The sequence below is a fragment of the Podarcis gaigeae genome, assembly GCF_964106915.1.
Source record: "Podarcis gaigeae genome assembly, chromosome: 7".
Lineage (NCBI taxonomy): Eukaryota > Metazoa > Chordata > Lepidosauria > Squamata > Lacertidae > Podarcis > Podarcis gaigeae.
In genome coordinates, this window is record NC_139683.1 from 20738809 (window position 1) to 20762254 (window position 23446).

The 23446-nt window shown below is 41.8% G+C and overlaps 1 long non-coding RNA gene across 1 annotated transcript; it reads right to left on the reverse strand.

Annotated features, from left to right (window-relative positions):
* Nucleotides 1-21539: 21539 nt before the first annotated feature.
* On the reverse strand, nucleotides 21540-23141 carry LOC310849433. Its single transcript, XR_014566902.1, has 3 exons — nucleotides 23094-23141; nucleotides 21967-22113; nucleotides 21540-21863 (listed from the first exon to the last, which is right to left on the reverse strand). It is a non-coding gene; the product is annotated as an uncharacterized lncRNA (long non-coding RNA).
* Between the last annotated feature and the right edge of the window lie 305 nt (nucleotides 23142-23446).

The window sequence follows — 23446 nt, forward strand, 5'->3', positions numbered from 1 at the left end:
ATTTGACCCACAGGCTGGAGGCCCCCCACTCCCACTACTAGCTTGCAGGGTGCTAAAAAACAGGCACCCTGTTCTTTAGTTCTAACTGTATGCTTTTTTGCACCTGGCTCTGGTTCACTAGATCTTGGGGTTCTAGTGAAAGTAGATCCAATAAACCTGTAATCTCTTGCTACAAATCACCTGTTCTCATTATTACACCATAGTGGTTCTCAATACCTTTCATCCAGTCTCTCTGATGGTGAATGCTTGTGATTTGATGGACTGTTTCCTAGCTTCCTGGCCCTCACTCCCTTCCCCTGAGGAATGCAGGTGTTCCCACATGGGAAAGACAGAGAGGGATAGGCCAGGTGTGTCTGCTGTGCCACAGGTGTGCTGCTGAGTGATGGCAGAAGGACTTAAGAAGAACACTGCTGGATCAGACCAAAGACCCAGCTACTTAACCATTTTGTTCCCACTGCAACCCACCAGATGATAGCCCTGTTGTTCTCCACTGCAGGTGCCAGCTTCTCTAGAAGATTGAGGGGGCCTAATGTGATGTTGCACAATGTTGTAAGGGGCCAAACACCCCCAGGAAATAAATTTGGGCCCCCAAAACTGCCTCAGCAGTTCTCCACCATCTGCTATTCAGAGGTACACCACATTTTTGATACTGGAGGTAAAATACAGTGAATAGAGACACGCATCCTCTGTAGCCTTATCTTCCATGAATTTGCCTGCCTTTTACAGCCATTCAAGTGGGTGGATATCACTACACTTTGTAGTTTTCCCAGACTACATTTCCTCACACTTTAACTATACATTGTGTGAAGAAATGCTTTGCCCTGAAACTCCCACTCTTGACCTTCATTGGTTGACACTGGGGGTCAGAATGAGAGAGAGAGAGCAAAACATCTCCCTCTTCACTTTTCACACACCATGCACACTTATATTCACTGTTGTAGCCTTACCTCACTGGCGAGTTGCTCTGGCTCCTTGATTATTTAGGTTTGCCTTTTCTACAAGCCTTCCAGCTCCAAAATACGATTTTTAAGGAGAAGTTGGGAGGCTTACACAGAAGCCATCATGTCAACTGAGCTCATTCTTCAATATGGCTCATAACTGCCAGCCTCAATCCAAAGCAGGGAGCATGTCCGTCATTCACATTCTTTCCTTTGGAAACAACTTTGTATCTTTTATTTTTAATTAATGTGTTGATCACATAACAAAGCATCTTATTCCCAAGGGTGTGTATGCACTCTTTGGAGTATAATGGGATTGGTTAGGGAGAGGAACAATCCCATAAACCTTTTCCTATTACTTAACATAAACCAATTCATTTTAATAATGCCAGTTTCTACTGTATGCTCAGTGACCAGGTCTCAATCACTCTCTCTGTCTGTCTCTCACTGTTTCTTCAGTGAGCTACCCTACCTGCAAGAACATCAAAGTGCCTGTTTTCAGCCATAATTTCTAATGGAAATGCAGGCCATATATTTTAATTACTATGCTAAAAAAATAAAAATTAAAGCTTGATCTAATTTGTTCTTTGAGACCTGGGTTCACCTGTTCAAGGAAATAGGAATGTTTCTCTTTCTACTTTGAAGCTGAAAGTCCTAGGGATTTTGATCTGCTATTGATGCTACATTCTTGAAGTGCAGTAGTACTCACTGTGGGCACAATTTGATAAAAGTAAAGCTGATTATCTCTCTTGATTTGGTGCCATCCTTGCATACTCTTAAATCCTGCACCACTTTTTCTTTTCCATAGAAACAACTGAATAATAATAATAATAAATTTCATTATGTATACCCTGCCCATCTGTCTGGATTTCCCCAGCCATCCAGCATATATATTAGTTGAACAACCTTGGGCAAAGAGCACATCTGACCTGCCCAGTGTAGCAATTAATTTAATTATTTGTGACATTTTTATATCCCACCTTTCCTCCAGGGAGCTCAAGGTGGCATGTATCACTCACCCCCTTGACCTTTAAAGCCCTTTGTGGCTTAGGGCCCTCATATTTACGGGACTGCCTCTCCTGGTATGCCCCACAGAGGACCTTAAGGTCCATGAATAACCATAGTTTAGAGGTCCCGGGCCCTAAGGAAGTCAGACTACCCTCCACCAGGGCCAGGGCCTTTTCAGTGATGGCTCCGACCTGGTGGAATGCTCTGTCCCATGAGACTAGGGCCCTTCAGGATTTAACCTCCTTCCATCTGGCCTGTAAGACAGAGCTATTCTGCCTGGCTTTTAATTTGAATTCAGCCTGATCTTTTATTTCCCTTCTCTTCCCTCCCCCTTCCCTTTTTATGAAGATCACCCGCTCTGAGACCCCACAGCTAATTCTCCCCTGGCCTCCTCGCTGGCCCAAGTAGGACCAATTCAGCCAGCTAGCCCTGGGGATTATCTAATGCTTATTTCCCTTAAATTGATTTCTGAATTTTGAATTTTATTGTTATTCATGTTTTTATACTGTATTTTATGCTGCTTTTACAATTAAGTGTTTTGAAATTGTTGTTGGCTGCCCTGAGCCAGGTTTTTGAGCTGGGAAGGGTGGGGTATAAATAAAAAATTATTATTATTATTATTATTATTATTATTATTATTATTATTATCATATTGTACTCACAACAACCCTATGAGGTAGATTAGGAGTTTGTGACTGTCCAATGGTCCCCCAGTGAGATTTATGGCCACATGGGGATTTGAACCCTGGTCTCCCCTGGTCTCTTATATTAACCACTGCATAATGATGGCTCTCCCACCTTCCCCCAAGGTCCCAGAGATACAACACCCCTTTATGTAGGTGGGTATTTTTGTTGGCTGTGAGATGTGGCTTGTGAGATGATTAATTTACTTTGCTTCGGCCGGAGCCATCCTTGCAGCCTGTGGTTCCTCTGATTGGATCAGCTAGATGGGTTTTGGCTCAAGTTTGGAAGCAGCTGCCGGCTGACTCCCCTCCCCCCTTTATTTATTTATTATTTTATCTATTTTATTTTAGCTTTAAGCAGCATTCAGGGATCGTGCACAGCTTTTGTATCAGTGGAGAATTTGAGAGCGATCCACTGTCTAGCCTATGAGATGTTAAGTTCCCTAGCAAGTAAACATTGCATTTATGAGAAAACAGATCCGCTTTCAGAAGTTGGCAACAAATAGTATTTATGTAGGTGAGTATTCATCACATACACCTGCCCTACTCATGACATCATATAAGGCATCAGTTGCAGCTAAGGTACAGCTGTGGCTAGATAGAAACAAGCAGAAGGTTAGGTACAAGAGAGCTGGATTTAATTTTGTCCCTTCCTCCTCCCCTCAAATACAGATGACCAGACAGTCTGAGCAGTGAGCAGACTGTAACAGGGGGTAATGTCCTTGAAGAGCCAACCAATATTTTGTGTATGTTTTTCTTGAAGCTGGTTGAGACAAAATAGAAGACAAATGTAAGTGGCTTTTTGGAAGGCCCTGAGGACCTATCATGTTCAATTGGCCTTCCAGGCATGTGATGTTTATTAGCTGGGATGATGGTCTGGTTGAATTACATCCCCCCACTCCCCAACTCTCTTAAAACACACACACACACATACACACACAAACACACACACACACAAAGAGTGTTGCTGACTTGTCCTTTTAAGTTCTAAACCTTTGTATTATTGTTCTTTTCATCTTTTGTCATTTTAGATTGCTAGCCTACTTTGGATGGGCATTTGCCCAGAAAAGCAACTTTGAAGCGCTGTAAATAAAACAAATAATTGAAAATAAGTGAATGCCTCTCAGCTAAACAGTATTATCCTACGTTGGCAAGGGATATACAAAAATGTTAGTCTGATATTCTAACATGGCCGTTATTCGAGTTTCTGTTATCATTTTGCACAGCCCTTGATATCCAGGGGATTTTCATTTGGCAAAAGCAATGCACAGAACAACTCTCTGCCCTAAATTATTCACGATTTTCCTAAACTCAAAGGGAGACTCGCATGTTTAATGCATTATAATGAAACCTGTGTCTTGGCAGCTTGCAGTAATACGTTTGCTTTCTGTCTGAAATTTGGCATGGTCCTGTCATTAATAACATCTTAATCATTAGCAAATGAGTACAAAAGACTTGTGGAGCTCGAGCATCTTGTATGAGTTAAATTAGCTAATCAAAATAACAAGAATTCATTCTGGGCCAGGGCACACTCAGTAGTACCTAACTTCAAAGTGGGCCTCGTCTACTTAAATTCTTGCTAACATTTAGCAAGACTTGGCAAGCCCTAGGATGCACAGCAGACTGTTGCATTGTGACCTTTTATTGGGTATCTCTGCTCTTGCCGCTACCCCACTCCACTTGGGCTAGTTTCCACTAGGAGCTCTCCAAGGTCCTGTAGATCTTGTCCAGCTTGCTGTCTGGAACCTGCTACTTGTTGGCAGATGGCCTTCACTTCAGCTTTAGCCCTACTCAGTCTTTAGGCCAGGGATGGGGAAGCTGTGGGACAGATGTTGTTAGACTACAATCTCTGACAATGGGCCAGGCTGGCTGGGGCTGGTGGGATTTGGAGCCCAAGAACGTCTGAAGGACCAAAGGTTCCTCAACCCTACTTTAGACAGTGTATCATGAGTTCTTACTCCAAGTGGTATAGAACAGTAGTTCCAGTTAAGAGGCATCTACTCTTTTATCATTTAGGTATTTGGTCAATTCTACAATGCTCTTTGATATTTATTACTACTACTGTTTTTAGTTTATGATTTTCCCCATGCAGTTTTACACATTGATCTGTAAGGTGCTTTGGGTATATTATAGATAGGAAATGCATAAATCTTTCAGATAGGCATTTCTTTGATTGCTTGATCCACACTCTGCTGTTTTGAACACTATGTTGTTTAACTGCATTGTTAAATTTGGTGTATTTTAATTATAAATATATAAAAAGTTAATGTTTGATATACTTTGGTTTGATATACTATATAACACTATATAAATTAAACAACAAACAAATAGCAGAATAATAGTAGAACAATAGTTACTGAGTAACCTTTTGCCTGTTTTAACAACAACAACAACAACAACAACAACAACAATAATAATTTATTATTTATACCCCGCCCATCTGGCTGGGCCTCCCCAGCCACTCTGGGCGGCTTCCATAAAAACCAAAAATACAGCTGCCGTTCCCAGCTTAATGTGAGAATCTGTAGGATGTGAGTGATTCTTTTGGAATTGTATTTTTGTGTTCCAGATTATCCCATAAAACATAACAACCACTTGTGTGGCAACACTAGTTTATTTGGTAGTATACACAAAGACCTTTTAGACAGATCAGAATAAAGTTATGGAACTGGAAAAAATCAGAACTTTTTTGTTACCTTCAGCTGAAGTAGAGGTCATTGCAAATGGAAGAAATGCAGATTTGTGGAAGCAATAAAGCAGATTTAAATATAAATAAATTCAAAAACATGTAACCATAAAAAGACATCACACTGGACAACATATAAACTCAAAGCTTGCAGAGTTTATATATAAAATTTCCTAGAACATTGATATGTACACCATGCATTCAAATAATATGTTTGGTTAATCAGATTTAAATTCTGAAGAACATGAGCTGTTCCCTCAAGATGTTATTTCAATATGTTCTCCCACAATGCTGTTTACATATTACAAAAGAACATGAGATATTTGACTACAGAACACAAAAAATTATAATGCAACTTTGTAAATAAAATGAAAACTCTCTCAAAGCTTGATTTTTCAGTGATGGAAAACTCTCTATTAAAGAGAATAAGAGGTGGATTAAAGCCTTTAATAAAGATATGCTATGAGAAGGCCAAGTCTACCAAATGAACAACACAATATGTTGCTAGGAAAAGAATATTTGTTATTGCATTTCTATAGTATATCCAGTTCCAGTTGTGAGAGATCAATATCTTTGGAACAAAGTGTCCCAGCTATATCATATAACATAATTTCTCTCCAAAATAGGAAACAGAGGACCAGTACAGCATTCAGCAGCCTATTACAAAATTTTCATTTGCCTTGTATGTGGGAATATATATATATATATATATATATATATATATATATATATATATATATACACAGAGAGAGAGAGAGAGAGAGAGAGAGAGATTTCTTTACACTACAATATATACTATACTTGGAAGCTCGGTCTGTAAATCTGCTTCATCCAAATCCTGAGGCAGGCATATTCAGAATGAAGCAGAGACCTCAAGAAGAAGAAGAAGAAGAAGAAGAAGAAGAAGAAGAAGACGAAGAAGAAGAAGAAGAAGAAGAAGAAGAAGAAGAAGAAGAAGAGTAGTAGTAGTAGTTTGGATTTGATATCCTGCTTTATCACTACCCTAAGGAGTCTCAAAGTGGCTAACATTCTCCTTTCCCTTCCTCCTCCACAACAAACACTCTGTGAGGTGAGTGAGGCTGAGAGACTTCAAAGAAGTGTGACTAGCCCAAGGTCACCCAGCAGCTGCATGTGGAGGAGCGGGGAAGCGAACCTGGTTCACCAGATTACAAGACTACCGCTCTTAACCACTACATCACACTGGCTCTCCTGAGGCAAGACAAGGCCCCTTACAGGTGATCCAAGTGGAAGTGGGCCCCACAAGTTCTTTGGAGATATCTAGAGTTTCAAAAACTGCATTCTAAGGCTGTGTACACATTGGCAGCTTGAAACACAGGGAGGTCACCCCCCCACCACTACGTTCCAGTCACATTCTTATATTGCAGTACTGACCAGAGAGGGGACAGGGATGTCTTCACCCATTATCTGATCTGTTTACCCACTGAAGCTGCCATCTGCATGTGTGTAATCGCTGTCTGAAATGTATGCACACCTCAGCTTAAGTGCCCCGTGGTGTGTATAAATTTCATTAACAACAACTGCAGCTTCTGGTTTTTTAGCAAGATGGAAGGTAGTTGAAGGAAAGTGCATCAAATGGGCGTATCTCTCAAGAAGTTACAGGACTGTGGTTAATTTCACATGCACTCAGCTTCAAACACCAGTGTTGGGGACAAAGCAAGCAGCAACGTGTACATTGCTTATGCTAGGCAACCCATCTTCATTTTTTTTTAATGTAAACAATATCATAAAAAGAAAACACCGGAGGAGGAGAATGGGAAGGGAGATGGAGTTTGCTGACTTAGAGCTGCAGCTTCCAATCCAGGGCTAGACTCTCACCCAACACACCACAACTGAACTAAGAGGAAGGCACATTTGGCAAACCATCACCGTGGTCAACTTCCACCCGGAAACCTATTTCCCCATCGTGGAAGGATGTATAGATCCAGAATTGACCTTCACAGTCACTTACAGACACACCGTTAAGACCATACTCATGGAGGACAATCTTAGCTACAAGCCAAAGAAGAAGACAATGCGTAGGGTGAGGAATGTTGATTCTATTAAAGATTTCCCATTTTTGCACTCTTTGGCTAGTTCTCTGAACATTACAAAGAGTTTGTTAGTGGCATTTTGAATCAGCTTGTGTGTTGTATTTCTTCTCATCCCAGCCTTTCTACCTGTTTGTTTTTCTTCAGTTCTTTTACATCCTTCTCAAGCTATCCCAGCTCCTTCTTCATTATAAAAAAAGTAGTTAATATCTACTATTTTATTTACTGTCAGTCAGTAGTTCTTATCTACTATACAATGACAATTCATTTATGAATCTGCCTCAGCTTAGTAACTTAGCAGGAATACAAAAAGGTGTACTTTAAGGATATTAACTTTAAGTTACCTGTATAAAGATGAAGGTGCAAAACAGGAGGTTCTGGCCAAATAGAAAAATGTGTTTTTAATATGGTTAATGCAGTTTGTCTTTAAAGTATGGAAACTAAGCGTATTCTACTTTTACCTAATTTGTGTGCATGTTGTCCTTAACATTGCCCATCATTTAAGTGCTTAATAAATACAGACTCCTGATGTGTCAAATCCCCCCACCCTTTTCCAAACTGCACATTGTTGACTTTCTAACTGCACAGCCCCCCCCCCAACTCTACATTTTTGGCCAACTGCCCACTAAAAAGAAGAAAGCAACCTCGTGACATATGTTAACCAATATAAACAACCCCAGTGACATGACATGCTCCTGGAGAATTGAGGGCATGGTGTTTCTTATTTCTCTGTCACGACAGGGGAAGCTTTCAGCCAAACAACACAAAAACACAACCTGAGCTCTGAAGAAATATGCCAGAGAGCGGAAACCAGCTCAGCTTTCACCGCTCCTGGTATAAACAGGGCAGCTGCAGTGAAGGAAAAGAGATGGATCCCCTTACACCCAAGGCTTAATATGATAGCCTTTCACCTATGACATTAAAACAAACCAAGGTGTGTGTGTGTGGAAGAGAGAAGAGGGAATTTTTTTTCCCTATTCAAAGCAGGGTGCAGCAATAGCAGGAAAAATGCAACAGACAGAGTGAATTGTGTGTGACCATAATTTAACAAATCCCAACACATGTCAACAGTAAATACTAATGGTATCCTAAAGCTGTATTGCATTAGAAGAAGAAGAAGAAGAGTTTGGATTTGATAGGCCGCTTTATCACTACCCTAAGGAGTCTCAAAGCAGCTAACAATCTCCTTTTCCCTTCCTCCCCCACAACAAACACTCTGTGAGGTGAGTGAGGCTGAGAGACTTCATAGAAGTGTGACTAGCCCAAGGTCACCCAGCAGCTGCATGTGGAGGAGCAGAGATGTGAACCCAGTTCACCAGATTACGAGACTACCACTCTTAACCACTATACCACAACATTGGAACATGAATAATATTTTAGGGGGTTATTGTTACGATTTAGGCTTGTGTGTATCTGTCTATCTACTTACCTGTCTGTATTGCAGCTTCCTCCCCTGAGGACACGTAGAATGAATGAACGAAAATTCAATATTTGTTCATTGGTTTATTCGATGTAATTGCTAATGGTCACAATCTAAACAGATGTTAATCCATGTCAGGTAGGGATACTCAAGCATCCTGCTGTTTGCTGCAAGAGGGGCTCACTCCATGTGTGCTCCAAGAAAGCATGTGCAAAGCACTCATGGGGCTCAAAACAACTGCTGTCTCCAGCAATGGCTTGCCTGTCTTCCTGCCTGCTAGTATTCCCTCCCCCACCCTTCTGCTTTGACTTCCATTTAATTCTAAGGCTGTGCACTTTGCTTTCTGGGATGAATTTCCATGTTCCCCACCTCCAGAGTGTGATCAATTTTAGGCTTAAGCCTGTCAGGATAGACATCCCACCTTCTGGTGCAACTGGTCACCTCTACTCACAAAAGGAATAAGTTCACATAGCCCATGAAAATACTGAAGAAATGCATTCCATGGAACCACACAAACATGGTACACCTCTTTGCTTTGAACCCAACACCAGCATTTGCAGGATGTAAGAAAGATTTTAGTTCATAAATGAATATGTCATTCCAGTTTCCATAGAGTGTAGCCCTGTAAGTCTGAAAACAGAAGAATTTTGTGATCCCTCAAAGACAAACATGGCATATTATGGCGTATACCAGCCTATCCCAATGTACAGCAATCTAGATATGGTTGGACTGCAAATCCCACAAGCCTCAACTGGCCTAAACAATGCTCAAGTAGGATAGGAGTTGCAGTTTGAAATACCTGAAGGGCACTAAAGAAGGCTGGCGCACAAACTTTGTGGACTCACCCATTACTTGTGATGAAATGAGCTGTCCCAGGGAGGTTTATACTGTACTATGATTAATTGTGTTAGCCTTGATGTTTCCCCCCCCAGTCACAATTATTCTATCTCTCTCACAAACACACATGCCTGCCTGAGGTATTTGCTTGTGTTTTGCAATCAACATTGGTCCTTTTATGACTGAAACTTGATACCCTGAGGGCTCTAATATTTATAAGAGGTGCCCAGAGCCTAATTTTGGATAGCTGTGCAAATTCCCCTTTGGTATGTTAGTTCATGACAGGAACACATCTATAAGCAAAAGGGAGCTCTCACTTCCTAGAAGGAAATGGGAATTGGGTTCCATTGTTCCTGTGGACTTTCATCAGGGTTGTGGACCCTCAAACCCCACTGAAAATGTTAGGGTCACAGGAGTCTGTCAAGTCCATATAATGAGGGAAATTCATATTGATTGATGGCTCTCCAGAGGCTTGGAATCTGGGTGAGTTTTGGACAAGTGCAGATCCTTATCTAAATATCTAGTATATGCAGCATTGTGCTGGAAATCTTGCAAGACCATGCTCCTTTTGGGAATAGCCAGAATGCTCAGGTCATATCACAGAAACTCTTTTGTTTTCCTGTTTTGGCTTTCCTATAGCATCTGGAAAATAGAAGTAGAAGCTAATTCTTTATACTTTTTTGTGATTTTTCACCATAGCCACAAGCACACCTTAAAATATATATATATATCATTTTACCCACTATGCATTATGCTGCAAACAACAGGGCTAGCCATTGTGCAGTCACCCTGCAATGTTGTTGGATTATAGACTCCCAAAAGTGCCAGGCAGCATGGATCAGGGGAGTTGTAGCCCCACAACACCTGAAGGTCACCATGTTGGTTTCTTTAAGTGAGTGGAATTGGTGCAAGAAGATGGTTCTTAAGTGCAAACAAATGAGGAATGCAACGTTCCTTTCAAATGTATGTTTGCTGTAAAGGGCTACTATCTCATGAGACTATATTTGAAAGCCTGGATCTCCTAAAGGAATTTTGAATGGGGCAGGAGAAGTTTGTATGTGGGGGGGGGGGGGTGACCAACCTCTGATCTAAAAAAAATAATTGCTGCTGTTTTGCTGATGCTTGGAAAGTTATAGCTTGATAGATGGTTGAAGTTCGCTAAAAGATGGCATTACCTGTTTCAGAAAGCTACCGATTACCACAGCCAAAATGTATGGAAATCTTAACACATTCAACTTAATCACCTTGTCAGGAAAAAAGAGCCCCGTGTCACTGATTAACTGATTGCATAAAACACAAATCAAGTGCTTCCAAAGAATACATCAGTGATCTTTCCAAATATTGTCAGAGATGCAGACCAGACTTTGAAGGAACAAAAATGTTCTTTTAGCCAGCACTGTGTTTTGCTCATTTTGCTGATCTTATTTATTTGCAAATTTCTGTTCATGAAGATCTTACAGCAGAAATCAGGAACAATATTTAATTGAATTTAAAATAGTCATCTCTGTCAAAAACATATGAAAACCTATTTTAATTTATGTCAATGGCTAAATGAAGGAGCTGATCCTACTGTCATTATATAGTCTGTTAAAAATATTAGGCCCTTAATTAAAAGAAAGAAAGAAATCTTTGACACAAGGGAAATCATGGAAAGTCATGAAAACATTACAGTTTGGATCTCAATTTCCCCCCTTGAATGCTTTGTGATGCAGAGGATCCTCATACAATATGCTCAAATAGCTCCTAATTTTGCCTCAAAGTCAAGATTAGGCTACTAGTGTTTATATATTGATCAGAGGACATTTTTAATTATATTTCTAGATCAACTTGCAACCATGATGGCTTCAAAAGCTGTTCACAATTAAACTGTTTAAAGCAATGAAATGAAACAATTCTATACATGAAAACAACTCCAATCTTCTTTTACAAAACAACAGCATCAGAAACCCAATAGGGAAAGAGCTCAACCAAAAAGCAGCAACAACAACAAGAAAGCAAAGAATGGAGAATTACAGCAAAAAAAAAAAAAAAAAAACTGATTAAAAAATGCAAAAATAGTTTGGAAGCTGTTAGCGCCAGTGAGAATTTTGTCACCACAGAAGTGGAGAAATGTTTCTGCATTATCACTTAAGGAGTGACTAGTTAATGTACGGCTGAAATAGGATGGATTCAGGCATATGTGGAATCAATAGGACTTAGGTCTAACTTAATGGGACTGACTTAAGCAGGGCTACTGCTGTGCCTAAGCCTGGCAGAGGAAAAGCAAGCATTTCTCCCATTGATCCATATAGATGTTATAATCTAGGTCTAGAGATCTGCTTCATCCTAAACTGCTCATTCTGGTGGGCCTTGCAATAGGATTTCCCCTTAACTCAGATAACTTGCAGAGCTTAATATTGAAATACAACCAACCTGAAGAATTTCAGTCAATAACCTTGGCACGACTAGGGGTAGATTCAATGTGTCAAACAACTTTCTTATATGAAAATTTAGGAACTGTGCATCTTATACAGAATTTCTATTTAAATCCTCAGGAGGTTAATAATAATAATATTAAATAATACAAGAATGACTTCCTGCTCTTTAGTTTGCTGAACCCAAACAGATTAGCAGGAGCCAAAGCTGCCATGCAGAAAAGCACAAATCCCAGTAAGTTTATTTGGTACATAAAAATTCTAAAGAGAATGTGCGCATTTGCTTTTTTTATTACCGTTTATGGGAGCATTCAATTTTGTAGGTTTGAAGAAAAACACAGATGACTCATTCAGGAAAAAAGCAGGTCTAAGAATGAAATGTGTTCCTTCTATCCTGTGATACAGTAAAGAAGGAGGAGTTTCAGAAACATATCTGGAACTGTTCATGTATTTGGAATCAGGTGTCTTTGCAGACGCATTTGTCATCCCTCCCACAGAAATTGCAGATGGATTTACTGTGCAAAGCCTGTCAAAAGACAGTTGTAAGGCCTGACTCAAGAAAGGCATTCTTCAGTGCTCCATTCCATCTGCTGAAAGCTTTCTTGGCTGGGAAATCTCATCACCTGAAGGTGTTCTGAGGCAGGGATGCACTACAAATTGGCAAGCTGAGATGAGACTTTGCAGAGCTCTGTATGCTTATTATTAAGCCACCTCAGTAGTTCAGGGCTGCTGCCTATGCTTCCTAGTATAATTAGTCATCCAAGACAATAAGCCTTGCAGTCAATGAATGTTCATAAACATTTATCACCTCTTCAGGTGCTGGTAAAGGAACACACCAGATTTATGGGGAATAGCTTGTGTTTGATTACCAGCAGTGTGAGGAGGCAAATACTCAGACTTCTGACTCAGAGGTGCAGACAAGGAGGATAGAACTGAATTGAAGGAAGAGCAATCATCCTCAGAAGACACAAAGCTGCAGTAAAAGGTGATTAGTTCTGCCCAACATCTCCTGTATAGATGTCAGTCCATTGTGGGAAACCAACTTTGCTTCCGCCATAATGACAGAAAGAGATCCAGAATGGATTGTACATGAAACATACTTAGGGCTGCTCTTTGTCCCCCATTCAAAACTTAAAACACTTCCCAGTGGGTATTTGTATGCGGGAGGGAGCTGAAATGGTCATGGAAGGTAACAGGAAGTCAGAGTGTATGGTGGTGTGCCGAGGTAGTACGCTGTTGGCATCCTACCTCTGTTAGAAATTATGATGAGATTCTGCATCTTATGAATCTGCCAAAACACCATAAAGGGCAGCCTTTATGGGTGACCTCTCAGCAGAAAGGGGTGCAATCTTTTGGCCAAACTGGGTTGTTGAAAGGTGCTCTTCTTGTTCTCAGAACTTAGCTGCAGTGTTGAGTCTAAGAGTATCCAATGGCTGTAATGAATTTCCCATTGTCCTCCATTGTCCTCCAGGGGATTAAAGGTAAAGGTAAAGGGACCCCTGACTGTTAGGTCCAGTCGCGGACGACTCTGGGGTTGTGCACTCATCTCGCTTTATTGGCTGAGGGAGCCGGTGTACAGCTCATGTGGCCAGCATGACTAAGCCACTTCTGGCGAACCAGAGCAGAGCACAGAAACGCTGTTTACCTTCCCGCCGGAGCGGTACCTATTTGTCTACTTGCACTTTGACGTGCTTTCGAACTGCTAGGTTGGCAGGAGCAGGGACCAAGCAATGGGAGCTCACCCCGTCATGGAGATTTGAACAGCTGACCTTCTGATCGGCAAGTCCTAGGCTCTGTGGTTAAGACCACAGTGCCACCCGTGTCCCTAATGAAGGGGCTTACCTGGAGACAATGAACAGTGCCTGATAGTTATGTCTGCTAAAGAGTGCAGGAATCCAATCAGTCATGCAGCTTTCCGAGGGTGTGGTGAAGTTGTCTTAACTGATCCACCAACACCTTGACAATGATCCTGACGAGATTTCAGTGCAGATACTGAATATGGGGAGTTCTGTATCTGCTGGGATATGGATGAGCTTTCTTGATGGAAATTGTGGGGAGGAGTCATTGTGCACAAGTAGAGCTTTGTATATTGATGGCTTCAGGTCTGAGCCATTTATTTCTCTGTTTATTTGGAGTATTACACCCTGCCTTTAAACTCAAAGAATTTGCATGGCAGTTTCCAACCATAAGATATTCAAAGGCAACAAGAGAATAATAAAAGCAGCATTATACTGTTCCAAAAACATAGACTCATTCTAAAATAACAGCAGCTAGAACAATAGCCATAGCAGCAAAACAGAGATCTGATTGCACACACACACACACACACACACACACACACACACACACACAACCATGGGCAAAATAAAATGGTTTTTGACTTAGTGCCTGAAACCTCAATGTAATACGTGTCAGGCGAGGATCCCTGGTGAGCATGTTCCATAAAGTCCTGTGAGTTTCTAAGGGCGTGGTGCGGTTATCCAAACTGCTCCGCCAACAGGCAAAGATATTTTCTATTCTCCTAGGCCCTTTTGGAGTAGCTTTTCAATAGTTTTTAATTTGGTTAAAATAGATTTAATGAACTTGTCTGCTGCTGTCTTTACTGTGGTTTTGAAGCTTGTTCTTTGTCTGTTTGGATGCTTAAATACAGCTGTCAAAAATGATTTTGTAAATTGCCTTGGAATTTTTGAGGAAGGCAAACACAATATTGGCATGCCTAAATAAATAAATAAATAAATAAATAAATAAATAAACAAATAAATAAATAAATAAAGGTCCGGTCTCCACTGTCTTACTATTCTCCAAAGCCTCTGGGAATGATATTCATTGGTCAGGTTCAAGTATCTCCTGTCATAACAATAGGTAACTGTCCTTTGTCCAAGTTATCATTTATTTATTAATATTTTAGGCATTTGAACCAGCCTTTCAAATATGTTCACATAGCAGCTTACCACAAATTAGGCAACTTGTGAGCTGGACAGACCAGCTGGTCTGACTCAGAAGAAGGTAAATAAATACGTTGCTTGCTTGCCACTTTTATGAAACATCTGGAATGGTTCTGGAAGCAGAAGATCAGGAAGGCAGCATTTTAATAGATGACTGTTTCAGATACTTCATTGCATGGATATTGTCTGTGCTGTCCAGGCAGAAAAAGGCTTGCATTTTCTAAGCAGGAAGGTAGAGCTTGCTGATCAGCCTTAGAAAATACATGAATTACAGTTCACACGATGGGCTTCTTTCCAGGATCCTCTCAGTTGCCTTCAGAGATGGATTATGTTTCCACAAATGGTCCCCCCCCCAATTCCTCCAAAGCAATAATCACCTCACTAACCAGAAGTAAAGAATTTAATCTCTACTTGAAAAGGGAGATGAGGTTTCCTCTTTTCTGGGTACCAAGAGAGGGCAGCTATAAATTGTTCTTGGAGTCTTACCAGTGGATGTTGTCAATGAGGTACTTCCAGGTAAATACTTCCAGGCAATTTTGCCAAGTGTGGCAGATGTTATGGCAACCCCATTAGCAGAGCAGGTGCTAAAGCACATGTTATATCTCATTATGGCTTTCTAGGCAAGCTCCACTTAAAATCAAGTGGCTTACTTTATTTCCCAAAGCTTGTAGAAGAATGTTTGATAAAATACATTTTGTTTTACAGTTTAGTTTGTACTGTATTGAGTTTAGTTTTGTAACACACATAAAAAAGACTGATTCATTTGCTTGGCTTAGATAAAAATAGCTCCAGTCACACCAGAGGGATGACTGATATTTGTCAAGGGAGACATCTTGGATAATCGTAGCCTGATTCATTTGAAACAACAATAGACTATTGAATCAAAAAGCACAAAACCAAACGCGAACAATTTCCACATAAATCATAAGACCTTAGACAAAGATACAGAAAAGTGTTTTGGGGTGTTGCTGTTATTTATATTAAACAATACCCCAACCCAAGAGTCTGTATAGATCTCCCTTGTTGTTGTTGTTGTTTAGTCATTTAGCGACTCTTTGTGACCCCATGGACCACAGCATGCCAGGCACTCCTGTCTTTCACTGCCTCCCGCAGTTTGGTCAAACTCATGCTGGTAGCTTCGAGAACACTGTCCAACCATCTCGTCCTCTGTCGTCTCCTTCTCCTTGTGCCCTCCATCTTTCCCAACATCAGGGTCTTTTCCAAGGAGTCTTCTCTTCTCATGAGGTGGCCAAAGTATTGGAGCCTCAGCTTCACATTCTGTCCTTCCAGTGAGCACTCAGGGCTGACTTCCTTAAGAATGAATAGGTTTGATCTTCTTGCAGGCCATGGGACTCTGAAGAGTCTCCTCCAACACCATAATTCAAAAGCATCAATTCTTCGGCAATCAGCCTACTTTATGGTCCAGCTCTCACTTCCATACATCACTACTGGGAAAACCATAGCTTTAACTATATGGACCTTTGTTGGCAAGGTGATGTCTCTGCTTAAGACAGCATCTTAAAAAGCAGAGACCCCCCCCCTAAAAAAATACCTACTATAGTATACTTTGTCAGGCAAATGTTCTCCAAGGTTTCAGTAATTACTGTTACTTGGAAATGTTGTAGACTAAAACTGGGAACCTGCATGCAGACTAAGTTATGTGCACTGCCACTAAGCTATGACCAAGTCCTCTGTGCTGGAAAGTGTGGTGATTTTCTTGATTCCAGAGAAAGAGGAAGTCCTGCAGTTCAAGCCACCACAATCTACAGAAATGCTGTGGCTCATCTATTTTGAAAGGGAGAATGCTTTGAGGGGGAATGTTTTTAGCTTAAGCATTAGACATTCACAGTCTTGAAGACTGAGTTGAGGAACTTTAGATCGTATTTGCATTTTATCCTATACTGAAGCCAAGTGAGTGAGTGCTGAGTGGAGCAAGTAAAGGAGGAGGAGGAAGAGGAAGAGGAAGAGGAAGAGGAAGAGGAAGAGGAAGAGGAGGAGGAGGAGGAGGAGGTGGAGGTGGAGGAGTTTGGATTTGATATCCCTCCTTTCACTCCCCTTAAGGAGTCTCAAAGTGGCTAACAATCTCCTTTCCCTTCCTCCCCCACAACAACCACTCTGTGGGATGAGTGAGGTTGAGAGACTTCAGAGTAGTGTGCCTAGCCCAAGGTCACCCAGCAGTTGCTTGTTGAGGAGCGGGGAAGCGAACCCAGTTCACCAGATTACAAGTCCACTGCTCTTAACCACTACACCATGCAGAGCCGCCATCATTGAAGCAATGTGCTTTCACTCCTGCCCTCTCCCTTTGGGTGGCATTTGAGGATGGATGGATGGGTGCACCTCAGTCTATTCTTACATTCATTCACATTTTCACCTGCTCTTTTTCATTCCACTGAAACTGGTTTATTTCACACAAAACTCCCCCCCCCCCATTTCATCATCAAGCTTCAGATTTCCATTGGGTCTGCTCCTGGGGAACATAAATAAACCTTCCCTGACCTCTGCACCCAGGTCATCACCAGATCTCCCAACCTCCTCCATTTGTTTCTCTTGTTTGTGTTTGACCTTGTTATGGACTTCATTGGCTGCCATTTTCAGGACCAGACAGGAATTTTCCAACCAGGCCAATTGGCTCTCATCAGTTGGTTTTTGCCTGTCTCATAGCAATTGTCACAACTTTGGGTGGATTGGAATTAGGTATGCCTTAGTCTTGGTTGGAGGGGAGGTTTTAGCCTCTGCCTGCCCCTTCAAGGGAAAGGGTATCCCATTAAAGGGATCTGGGAATAGATTATTTTGCCCAGACACCCAGGTGGGTGTTGGCTATTTTTCTGCATCATGCAGAGTGATACAGTGGTTTTACCCTTGAAGCCCTAGTGATGAAGTAGACTCCACACACAAGACTTTGAAGAGGACTCTTTACTTGCAGAATGGCAACTATTAACAAGCAATAGTATTTATGCATATCAAGTCCAAAAATGTGTTTCTCTCCCTTGAGCACCTTTCTTGCTTCTTGCTTCTAAAACTCCTTTGTCTGTCCTCACAACAGTGTGTTCTTGGAGTCTCCATACACAGCAAAACAACCAGCCAACCTTCAACTCCCATCCCTCCCATAAGACACACACAACCTCACTTTTAAAGGGAGTTAACAAATTGAAAAGGCAATGATTCAGCATTTCTGTGACCTGAATTGGAGACAAGATTTTGCAGCTGTTACATTACATAGGTTTTCTTTTCCCCAGTACGATTTATTCTTTGTAAAATACATCTTCTAACAAATACAGTACAAATAATAACAGCGGGGTCTTGGACCACAGCACTGCTCAAGACGGCGATCCCACAGAGGCATTCTTATTTGATGCATGTCTTAGGACTCCATCATTGCTGGCCTGAACCAGGAAATACTTCCAGCAGGCAGGCCTATGCTAAACCTCTGACATCTGTAATCAATAAAGGTTATGGCCTTATTTGCCCCCAAATATGTTGTCCTGTAGGGACGTGGGTGGCGCTGTGGGTTAAACCACAGAGCCTAGGACTTGCTGATCAGAAGGTCGGCAGTTCGAATCCCCGCGATGGGGTGAGCTCCCATTGCTCGGTCCCTTCTCCTGCCCACCTAGCAGTTCAAAAGCACATCAAAGTGCAAGTAGATAATTGGTACCGCTCCGGCAGGAAGGTAAACGGTGTTTCTGTGTGCTGTTCTGGTTCACCAGAAGCGGCTTAGTCATGCTGGCCACATGACCCGGAAGCTGTACACTGGCTCCCTCAGCCAATAAAGTGAGATGAGCTCCACAACCCCAGAGTTGGTTACGACTGGGCCTAATGCTCAGGGGTCCCTTTACCTTTATGTTGTCCTGTCTGGTTATTCCATTAGAGACGTGAGAAGCAGGTGGTGCTGTGCCTGGGCATGTAAACATGGGATTATAAAAGCTGGGGTGTGGACACAGGAAGCTGCCTTATACTGAGTCAGACCATTGGTCCACCTAGTGTAGGACTGACTAGCAGAGACCCTCCAGGCTTTCAGATACGCATTTCCCTCCAGTCCCACCTCGAGAAGCCAGGGATTGAACCTGGGATGCTCTACCAGTGAGCTATGGCTATTCATCTTGTGTGGGGAAAGCCACTCTGGAAGTGGGCGTGAGAATAAGAAGGATGCTGCCTCAGCCAAAGCTGGCCTCATTTTCTGTATATAAAATGTGTGGTTAATTATTGTTAATAGAGGATGTGAACACTATGTAGATTCATTGTGAGCTGCTATTTCACTCATCTGTAGGCTGTTGCAGATGATTTCTGCAGCTTCTAATGCAAAGGAAATAAAATCCAAGCTAAACAGAAATGCATACCATCGTTTCTGCAAAACTGGGATACCAGTTATGAGATTCAGAAGGGAGGCAGACTCTCTTCATTGTCATGTTGTGTAAAGATAGATGTCACACAGATCTGCAAATGCCTGGCTTTATTAAACATGTGCTCTAATGAGAAATTTTTGAGGTTACGCATGCCTTTGGGTTCCATAAATCAGAATCACACTCTTAATCGTCGGTAGTTTCTCATTGTTTAAAACCTTCATCATTAAACTAATCTGGGTACTTAAGGTTTTATGAGGCTGGATTTAGAGTTGCTGCAAAAAAAATCAGCCATTAAAAACTGTTGGTGCTGGTTCTTGAAATGTTTTGATGGCAACAATGTGTTGATGTCTAGAACAGTACAGAAAATTCCTGTATGTTAACACCCTCCAAAGCACCCCAAGAGAGGGATGTAGTTCAGTGATAGAACATCTGCTTTGAACACAGAAGATCCCATGTTCAATCTCTGACATCTCCAAGTAGGGCTACTAGCCATCCTACCAATGGCTGCTTTGTCTCTAGGGTTGGAGGCAGTAATGCTATTGACTACCGGTTGCTGGAAGTCATAGAAGAGGAGAGCACTCTTGTCCTGCTCAGGTCCTGCTTGCTGGTTTCTCACAGGCATCTGATTGGGCACTGTGACAATAGGATGCTGGACTAGAAGGGCCTCTGCGTCAATCCAGCAGGCTCTTCTTATGTTCTTATGCCTGAGAGATACACTCGTCAGTTAGTGTAGACCAGTGTTTCCCAACCTTGGGCCTCCAGCTGTTTTTGGACTACAATTCCCATCATCCCTTGCCACTGGTCTTGCTAGTCAGGGATGATGGGAGTTGTAGTTCAAAAACAGCTGGAGGCCCAAGGTTGGGAAACACTGGTGTAGACAATGCTGAGGTAGGTGGACCAGTAGTCTTACTTAGTCTATTGCAGGTTCCTATCTTTCTCTATCTCTTCATCAGCACAGCTACGTTGAAGAACACTGGTGGCCGAACATGTTTATTAGGGGCTCCTGTGAAGGCCACCAATGAATATCTCTGTAATTTGATTTTTGCATTCATGATACAGCCTAGTGTGTTTTTCATTATTTCTTATTCTTCTTCCATTACTATCATTAAAATAAATAAAAAATTGGAAACTGCAACAGATTTGATTTGGACGTTCACAAAATCAAATCAAAAAGTGTATATTAAGCATGGAAGATGTTGGCAGAGATCTCCAAATGTGGGCACGGATACAAGTTTTGCTGAGCTTTACAGGCCCCCAAACTCTTCTCTGACTCAGAATAAAATTCCAGGCGTACCCACCCAGCCGCCATGATGCCCAAAACACTCTTCCTCCCAGCTCCCTGATCTCCAAACCCTCATCCCTCTCCCATATATATTACAGTTACTGGGTAGCACAGAGATAGCAGCAGTGTTGGCACTCCAGCTGCAATGGAGGAAGACTAATGTGAAGAGGGAGGTTGGGTTTCTCCTTTCCTTCTCTCTTGTGTGCTGTTAGGACAGTAGTTGTGGAGAAGTTTCCAGCATCCTTTGGGAGCGATGGTTTTTCTGAGGGCTACTCTGATTTCCAAAGTCAGACTAGCTTATAAACAAGATGAGCTGTTTCTTTTTGGGAAATAGTTGAACTGGAAAAGCTCTACAAGCTGAACTATTTAATGTATATTGAACTGTGCCTACATCTTGTTACAGCTGGCTTACCAGCGAAAGTTACTGGACCAAGAGAGCTTGTCTTCAGTAATCTTTGCTCTAAATAAAATCACAATTGGACTACAGTATTAAATCAGTACATATTCCTCTTTTCATCCAAACAAACAGGAGACATCACCACATTTCAAGCAAAAGCACCTGAGGAGGGCATGGAGCAGGATTGGCCTTGGGAAGGTGCAAGCAGGCATAGGCAAACTCGGCCCTCCAGATGTTTGGGGACTACAATTCCCATCATCCCTGATCATTGGTCCTGTTAGCTAGGGAAGATGGGAGTTGTAGTCCCCAAAATATCCGGAGGGCTGAGTTTGCCTATGCCTGGTCTAGAGAGACTCTTGAGGACCAGGTAGAGAGATCTGAAGGGCTGCATTTGGCCCCCAGGCATAAGGCTCCTCAGCCTTGAGACATATGATTTTGCTTAAGATATGTGTCAGGCTCCTGTCCCAAAATGCAAGGACAACTTTTAGCTGAAAATAAAGAAGAGATCTTTACTCATTCTAAATAGCAGTACAGGCTCAGCAGCAAGCACAAGATCTAGAAGTCAAGATTCCACGGTATATGAGCAAGGCAAGAGATTCATACCTAACCAGAAGCTATGAAGATGTCCTGACTGGTGACATGCCTCTTCCGCCAAGCTATTAAAGATGATGTAGGATGAGCTCACTCATCTTATGCTTTTTCTCTATGGTTCTGCCATGCATACACACAAACATTACAGATGCTGGGTGCATCTGATCCTACTTTTGAAGGCAGCACCTGGTTCTCAGTGTCCACACTCTTCCTCCAGCTCAGCTACCGCCTCCTCCTGTTGGGTCCCTCTCTCTGGCACATGAGGTTCTGTGATCTGTAGGAGGGGCAAGGGAGAGAGCTGGTAAATCTGCTTCTCCCTCTCTGGCATCTGGAGTAACAAGAGAAGGACCTTCTTCCTTCATCCCTGAGATGCTCACCTTCCAGCCTTTCATCTGTTCCTTTTCCTTCCTCCTCCACTTGCGTCTGGGGCTGTGAAACCATGCCAGAAGAAGAAGTCAAAGAGCCTGTGATAATACATAAATAACTTTGAAGGTATCACCTCTCTTGGTTGACATACACTACATCTGGAAAGGTTACAGTGGAAGAAAATGGTTAATGCAGCAGCGAAAAGCCTTCAGGGGTTACACTGCTATAGAATAATACTAGTCATTCTGAGCATCTGCCTAAGAAAACTACATCTGAATTGGTCCCATTTCCGCCCCCTCTGTTCCATGTCAATATTCCATGCCTCATATCCATACAGCCATGCAGATCATACTGTACATAGCTTTTCATCACTGCCATTTTTGTTTTTCATTCTTGGGAAAGGTATCACTTTACCTATTCTCTCTGTGGGACATTCCTTGAGACTTAACCCAGCTATAATTCTCCGTGTGAAATGTTTATTACGGTTGTCATACAACATGTGCAGTGCCCATTCTTGGTACCCCTCCATCCCTTCATTTCCATGGTATGCTGGTTCTCCTCATTGGTCTTGACTTTGTTGTTTATACACACACACAAAGATCTGTGTCTGTTTCCTTTTTCCTTTCATTAGTGAGTCAAATGGCCCAATTTTTTTGGCAGGCAGCATTTCGGAGAGATGTGCTATTGCAGGTGTTCCACTAGAAAGCGAGGGCCAATTCACACAACTCTCAGTGTGCTCCCTGATGCGAGCTGGATCGTTTCTTTATTCAAATTGGCCATTGGGCCAAGCCACTTATGTGATTATCCTGTCAAATGTTCACTTTACCCATCAAGATAGATAGGTTAGAAAACTTGGGGCTCCCCTCGCTTACTCATTGGTAAACAGCAAATCACACAGTTGCAATGTGCAGTCACCTTAAGCAACCACATTTTCACAAGGGGGGGGGGGCTGAGAATGCCATTCCATCAGAACACATCATTTCTCTTTGTTGTTGGAAAAAGGCATTCTGAAATATAATATTAGGGCTGTCTTGACTGATCATGGATGAACACTTTTGGATTTAAAAGGGAGCTTTTGGGAATCACTGAATCATTTGGCCAAACTCTCAAAAGTTTGCCTTTTTTTATATTTTCTAACCTCTGGACAGCTGTTGGGGCATTTTTTTTTGTCTTCCATCAAGACTTCTTCATTCTTACAACACTATCCCAGTCAATCAGGGATCACATTGGGAATGTATTGATGTCACAATGCCAAAAAACCTGTCATATTTGCTTGTTTGCAACAGTGCTAATGTGAGAAAACATAAGCCAATTCAGAATGACGCCCAATGTTTCTGTACCACTGCACCAATGTTTCCTGTTTTTAGGGTGATGAGAAAAAGAAAAATGGGAGGAAAGGTTGTCTATGAATAGGTTGATAGTGCATGCTTGAGTGTTTTGAAGCAAAAGTGACCTATAGATATACCCTCTAGCCTTCAAACTTTACAATCT